Here is a 7441-nt window from a genome sequence, read left to right on the forward strand (position 1 = left end):
ACATTTAGTACCTGAAAGTTTCTGAAATAATTCAACATTTGAACACCCTCTGGTATCCAGGGCGGGGCCCCTTGCCTGATGTGTGCCAGCCTTCCCTTGGGTGGTGACAGGCTGCAGGGCAGGGGCTTTCAGGGGTACGTGACCTGTGGGAACCCCCATCCTGGCAGGCAGCAATGGTGAATAAAACAGAGGACTCCCACAGTCATTCAATACTGATCAAGAGAGGGTGTGGAAACGCAAGGAGACTTGCCTTTGCCAGGCTTTCCTCACACTCATGCCTCAAGCGCCTGGTAACTTCCCTGACAGCTACAACTGAATTGACAAAATGCAGTCTGCCTGCTTCCATCTCGCCAGCCACTTCTCTGCCGCATCCATTTGGTCACCATGTGGCCTTACCACTGTGGTGGGCAGGTCCTAAAGACCCCCATATGGGGATAAGCTCTTTGCCGATGATCAATGCAATGCCAAAACATTTCCTGGCCATCCACTATGTGCCAGGAAAGCATTTTTGTCCTGGAGGAGAGACATCGCTTAAGCAGCTCTGAGTCTGTCTGTTAGCAGGACAACCCAGAGAATTCTTTCATGGTGCCACTGACCCAGGGGAAGAAAGCGTAGAGCCTGCGGGGAGGGAGAGCAACTTCTCTTACTCCTGGCCACGGCCACGGCAGCGCCTGGGAGTGGGGACTTCCACAAGGGTTATCTAATTTGAGCCTCCCAACACCCCTATTAGGTACATTTCATCACACCCATTTAAACAAGTGGAAACTGGGATTCAGGACTACAGCTATCAAGTGGTAAAGCTGATGTTTGAGGCAGGCTCTCACCACTAATAATCTGAGCTGTCCTGTTGGTTACCGACCAGAAACGGACATAGCAACATATAGAAATTTATATAATAAATAAAACAACACGATGCAAAAGAACAGATTTAAAAAATATATTTTCAATATAATAAAAAGCTGGACAGAAATCTGAAGAAAACAAAAGATTACACACTAAGTGCATCAAAAGACGATACAGAAGACAGTAGGCGGGAGGTCACGGGCGAGCGTGCGCAGGGACCCGGAACACCGGGGGCGGTGCGCTGAGGACCAGCCACGCACGACCACCGCACCGGCCTCACCTGTGCCACGCGCGCCCTCCCGGCTCCCGGGGCCCTGGGCGCCGCGGTCCTTGGCACCCCCGCTCCCCGGTGCCCCTCGACGCGGCGGGCACAAGCTTGGCACAAGGGAACTCCCCAGATTTACCTTTTACAACTCAACCTGCCGGAGAAGTGACGGCAAGATATTTTAACCTTTCCTTGGTGAGTCACAACATATCACTGCGGGAACATTCCAGTGGGCCAGTAGAAAAAAAATACCACTTTACCAAAACCTTCTCAGTGGGTGGGTCACGGTCTCGCCTGCCATGCCAGAGACCCGGGTTCGATTCCCAGTGCCTGCCCACGCAAAAAAAAAAAAAAAACCCCAAAACAAAAAAACCACAACCTTCTCACATAGCACTCACATGCCAATTCACATCTGGGGATCTGAGTTCAGTAAATGTGACTTGGAAAAAAGATAATAAATCACTCGAGAATAATTATCTCACCAATGCAACCGGAAGCATCCTGTATACCTAATACATGGTCACAATCACTGATAGCATCCAAATGGGAAGTTACTCTCCTCTCTTTGAATAGGAAAAGGAACAAAGGGGCACATTTTATTTCAAAGTACCTGAAATTCATGGAAAAAGCAGACGATTGATCACTTATGTGGGGGATTCTACTGCTATGACATGTAAACATCATGACCATGTTCCTTTAAATTGGACCTGGCATAGTAGTAATGGGAGGGTACAGGTTCCTGCTGATGTTCATAGGAATGGTAAGTGCATGAGCAGTGGAACATATGCTAATGAACCAAAGCACATGATAACACAACTTTCAGAGGAAGATTAAGGATCTTACTGGTGCTATGTCATATTCCAATTAGGTGAGAGTGATATAACACTGAACTTGTCCTGCTGAGCCATTTGGTGTGCCTTGAACCATTTCTTGCAATAGTTGCTGAGGTCGTCCTTTTAGTTGCTATTATTCTGCTCTGTGAAATGCACACCCAAAAGAAAAGTAAGTGCCCAGAAGGTGGGAAAGTATTTGAACAGACTGAGCAGCTAAAATCAGAAGTTAGCAATGGTACAGAAAACAGTGCCCCAAGGCATAGAAAAAATTAAGTTCCTACCAAATGATACTCTAAATAAAAGGAATCTGCAAACTAATGAGTGAGAAACATCATGTCAAGTCACATGGGATAATACATAAAGGGTTTCTATTTCAGCTTTGTTTGTGCTTCACCTATTAACTCACCTATTGCTTCCTGTTAATGGGCATCTGAGTTTTTGAAGGGATGAAAACCTTATGCAACATGTTTAGCAGAAGCTTCAAAAATCACATTTGCTATCTCAGATGTTAAGATATATCTTCATTTTGTAGTTATTTTATATCAAAGTGAGGTAAATTAAATACATTCTATGAGCTGTAGCTCAGGATAGTTAATATTATGCTGGCTCTCGAGGGACACACAGACAGACAGACACCAGCAACACCAGTTACCTAGTCACAGAGCAGATGTCACGCAAGACCTAATTATAACCAAAGAAATCATAAAGAGAAAGCCTCGACCATTTGTCTTAAGTTTTTTTTCCTTTCAAAATCATGCTTACTATGTATTAAAGTATTTGTAACAATTTTCATGTAAAGTTAACCCTTCTGTGATATCGAAAAAGTGTCAACTATGAAAGGCATGCTAATGATAGTTACTCTTCCTCTGCAGAAAAAAAATTTTCACTCATAAATAGTGATTTAAACAAGAACATCAAATCATACATGTTCCCAACTCTCCTTCACCACCAAAGCAAATTTCCCAGTCTCTGTTCCCTCATATCCACTGCTTTTCCACCATAAACTAAAGTGCAGTCTTTCATTTTAGACTATTTAAAAATTAAACAATTTTTAAGTCATGGGATTTGGATGTCATACGGTATGGCTGATATTAATGTTTTAGGGTGCAAGTCCCTGTAGTAATAAGGCAACACTAACAGAAGGATACTTCTGTGGCTCTGAGGGGAGAACTTGGGGCTGTGAGAAGGAACCCAGAGAACTTGGTGACTAAAGGATTAAGCTTGGGGAGAGGAGTTGAATGGTTTGGAAAAAAAAAATTACACAATCATTTAAATATTTACATGATGTACTACTAGCTGAGAAAATAAATAAATAAAATTCTGGTAGTAAAAAAGTATAATTATATGACATCGTAACTAATGTCTAAAAATATTCCTAGTATAAATACTCAGTGTCCAACACACAAGAAAATGAGCTGTTCATTTTGTGACAGCAGTATTTTGCTGTAAAGAATGTTAACTACATATGTTTTGTTGAGCTACAATACACCCTTAAGTAATGGAAGGCTTCGTATAATCCTTGGTCTCAAAGCATGCATGTGTTTTGGTTTAATTCATTACTAATTTGATAAAATGGAATTAGGTGATAATCTGTATTATGGCAGAAAACCAATCAGTCAGCATAATTACTCTAAACAATTTTTATTCAGCAAAAAAAAAAATGACTGAAATCAGTGTTCTACTTTGCTAGCTGCCAGAATACAATATAACAGAAACTGAACGGCTTTTAAAAGGGGGAATTAAATAACTTTCTAGTTCACAGTTCTAAGGCCAAGAAAATGCCCCAATTAAAACAAGTCTATAGAAATGTCCAATCTAAGGCATCCAGGGATAGATGCTTTGATTCAAGAAGGCTGATGAAGTTCAAGGTTTCTCTCTCAAGTGAGAAGACACATGGCGAACACAGTTAGGGTTTCTCTCTCGGCTGGAAGGGCGTGTGGCGAACACGGCGTCATCTGCTAACTTCCTCTCCAGCTGCCCGGGAGGTGTTTTCCTTCTTCATCTCCAAAAGTCGCTGAACTCTCTGCCTTGTGGTTCTGCAGTGTTGTGGTTTTCTCGTGGCTCTGTCATTCTTCTCAGCTCTCTCTGAATCTCCTGCTCTCCCCAAAATGTTTCCTCTTTTATGGGATTCCAGAAAAGTAATCAAGACCTACCTGGAATGGGTGGGGACACATCTTCACCTAATCCAGTTTAACAACCACTCTTGACTGAGTCACATCTCCAGGGAGATGATCTAATTAAAATTTCAAGCATACGGTACTGAATAGAGGTTAGAAGAAACAGCTGCCTTTACAAAATGGGGTTAGGATTAAAACATGGCTTTTCTAGGGTACACACATCCTTTCAAACCGGTACAACCTGGTATTTGACTATGTTCCTTTCAAAAGGGCTTATCGGTAAATGAGTATACCTAAAATCTAATACAATTTGTAACTTACTGGCAGTATGCATCCTTCCATTTTACTCACTGCTGGCTATTTTAGGCTGAAATGGTCTTCAAACAAGAAAAACTGCCACCCCAAAGTAAAAATAACCTGAAATATTATAGAGTAAATCAAATCTTTAAATGGCAATGCTTGCTATTTATTTTTTCTAACAAAGACAATTAGGAACCTTAAACAGAAATATTACCCAGAAAATTAGAGTTAAATTTCGGCTTTTCAGAGATTCTCTGGAGGACTGTGGAAATTTATTTCACTGCTGTTAGTTTAAAAATGGAATGTTTCCACTAACCTTATGGAGGTGATAAGTGGATTAACTGATAATGACCAATTGTAGCTTGACTACTAAGCAAGCAGAAAAGCTGAAGTGAGAAAACTACTCCAATTTAATATATTAGACTCTATGGGAAACTCAGTCTTTCCAGCTAACAGGGCTATTCAGCCTAATAAGCAGTTTTAACAATGTCACAAAATGCCCAGCTACTTGCATATTCAGTGTACTCAAATGTCAATCTTCTCCCTTTTCAGCCTTTCTGGTTTTCCTCCAGCATCTAATTATACCAAAACCTAGAACCTATTGTGAGAATTTTTCTCCTTTATTTTTCCTTTGTTAACTAATACTTGTTGGTCATAAATCCTGTTCCTTTGAGCTTAACAGCTCATTAATCTACTCCACTGTCTCCACCACTCTACCCTTGCCAGCTACGACAGGTAAGGTTTTAATTTTCCTGCCACAGCTTTATCTTCTATCAATCTACTTTTCGCGCTGCTGCCTAAGCCACCTTTCTAAAACTGAAATCTTACTGAATAACTTCATGTGGCATGTTCCATGTTGAACCTGTCTGGCTCATCTTTGACAATCTTAATGTTGCAGTTCTCCAAATCACTATTCTCCAGTTTCTAGACGGAGCCTTACCACTTGTAGACCCTGCTCAGAGTTCTCACTCCACCTCCCTGCTTGCTAGTCAAGTTTAGCCCTTCAAGACTTTACTCTGATGTTACTTCCTAAAGGTTCCCTTGTACCAAGTAGTGTGTGCTGTCTTATATGTTCCACCACATTTTTTCTGTGTGTAATAATTACCCTGAATTATAATTATACATTTATTTGGCTCTTTCAAAAAAGAAAAAAAAACACTATAGAAGAAAATTATTTTTTGAACAAGGAGAGAAAAGAACATTTTTAGATTATCAAAGAGAAAGTTGAGGGCAGGCCACGGTGGCTTGGTGGCAGAGTTCTTACCTACCATGTCAGAGACCCGAGTTTGATTTCCGGTGCCTGTCCATGTTAAAAAAAAAAGAGAGAGAGAGAGAAAGTTGATATTCTAAGCTTTAAAATCACTAAGATTAACAAATTTGACACATGGAAATGTAAAACTAAAATCAATGAAAAATGGCTAAGAAAAAAGTCTGGAAAAATATTTAAATCAAATGGGGCAATGATTTATCTCAAATATAGAGTTCATACAAATTAATAATAAGTACATTTTTTAAAAAAAGGAAAACAAGATTTTAATATATAAATACATGAAGAACATGATTAGACAGTTCACATAAGAGGGAACACATGCGGAAAGTTTTTTTTTATCTTACTTGTAATCAAAGAAATACAAATTAAAATGAGATACCATTTTAGCTCATTACCTATGTGTTAGTTTTCCAGGGCTGTTATAACAAATTACCACAAACTGGGAGGCTTAAATGAACAGAAACGTATTCTTTCATAGTTCAAGGGACCAGAAGTCAAAAATGAAGGTGTCAGCAAGACTGCTTCCTTCTGGAGGCTCAAAAGGAGAACTCCCATGTTTCTCCCAGCTTCTGGTGGTTGCTGAAAATCCTTGATGTGTTTCTGGCTTGTGTATGCATCACTCCAATCTCCGCCTCCATTTCTGCATCACCCTCTCCGAGTCTCAGCGTGTCCTTTCCTGTCCTCCATAAGGTCACTTTCGTTGGATTTAGGGCCCACCCTACTGCAGTCCAGCATGGTCTCATCTGGATCCTTACCTTAACTCTCTCTGCAAAGGCCTTATTTTCAAACAAAGTCGCATTCTGAGGTTCTGGGTGGATGTGAATTTTGGAGGGACGAAATTCCAACTCACTACAACCTATTAAAGTACGAAAATTAGTTTTTACTTAAACTTCTCTAGCAAGGTTGTATTGTTCCTACAATTCTGGTGATACACTAAATCAAAAGGTAAGGTGAGCATCTGTACCAAAAGGCACAAAAATTGTCATACCCTTTGACCTCCATGAGTGCATTTAGACTCTGATAATACGATAAGAGAAGAAAACGTCTTAAGTTATTACAAATTTCTATAATAGGAGAAATACTGGAAGCAAACTAAATGACCAAAATTAAGGAATTAGAAAATTAAGCAACACGGAACAATGTGAATTAATATGGCATTGACAAAAACAGACCATAAAAGGGGGTACACTCTAATTACAAAAGTGATTCCAAAGCAGTTGTACAAAAAAATATGTATGTGGAGAATATCTGAAATGGGATGTGGAAAAATTGAAAATCCAAGAATAATGGGATTACAAGTCAATTCTTCACTTGTGAAAATGCCTTTCACCTGCTGTAAAGAAATTCACCCAAATGCTAAGTGTGGTTATGCTGGGTGGATACCAGGACGGGGATGACTTTGTGTGTGTGTGTGTGTGTGTGTGTGTACATATGAAAAATAACATATATACAAAAAACAAAGAACAGAATTCAGAGTTTGGTATGGGTTACAGTCCCACAATTTTAGGTTTTTCCTTCTAGCTGCTCCAAAACATTTCTTTTGGAGACTAAAAGAAATATCAATATAATGATTCAGGAGTCATACTCATTTGTTAAATCCTAACTTGTCTTTTATAATTTGGGGATGACTTTTCTTCTCTTTTCTATAATGTTGATTATATGGACTTTTGATGAAAAGAGCAAATATAATTTTCAAAATTTTTTCTAAATGGTTAAGATAAGATTCTTTATTGGGAGAAAAATTGTGAGAGCTGAAATATAGCCCATTAAGGAGCAGAAATAAAATAAGCCTATTCTTGAAAGAAATTTAGTT

The 7441-nt window shown here is 39.5% G+C and overlaps 1 pseudogene; it reads left to right on the plus strand.

Moving 5' to 3' along the window:
• The first annotated feature begins 274 nt into the window (after nt 1–274).
• On the plus strand, nt 275–2214 carry LOC143680248 (embigin pseudogene; annotated as a pseudogene).
• The last annotated feature ends 5227 nt before the right edge of the window (nt 2215–7441 follow it).

This window comes from Tamandua tetradactyla, chromosome 4 (genome assembly GCF_023851605.1).
Source record: "Tamandua tetradactyla isolate mTamTet1 chromosome 4, mTamTet1.pri, whole genome shotgun sequence".
NCBI classification, from domain to species: domain Eukaryota; kingdom Metazoa; phylum Chordata; class Mammalia; order Pilosa; family Myrmecophagidae; genus Tamandua; species Tamandua tetradactyla.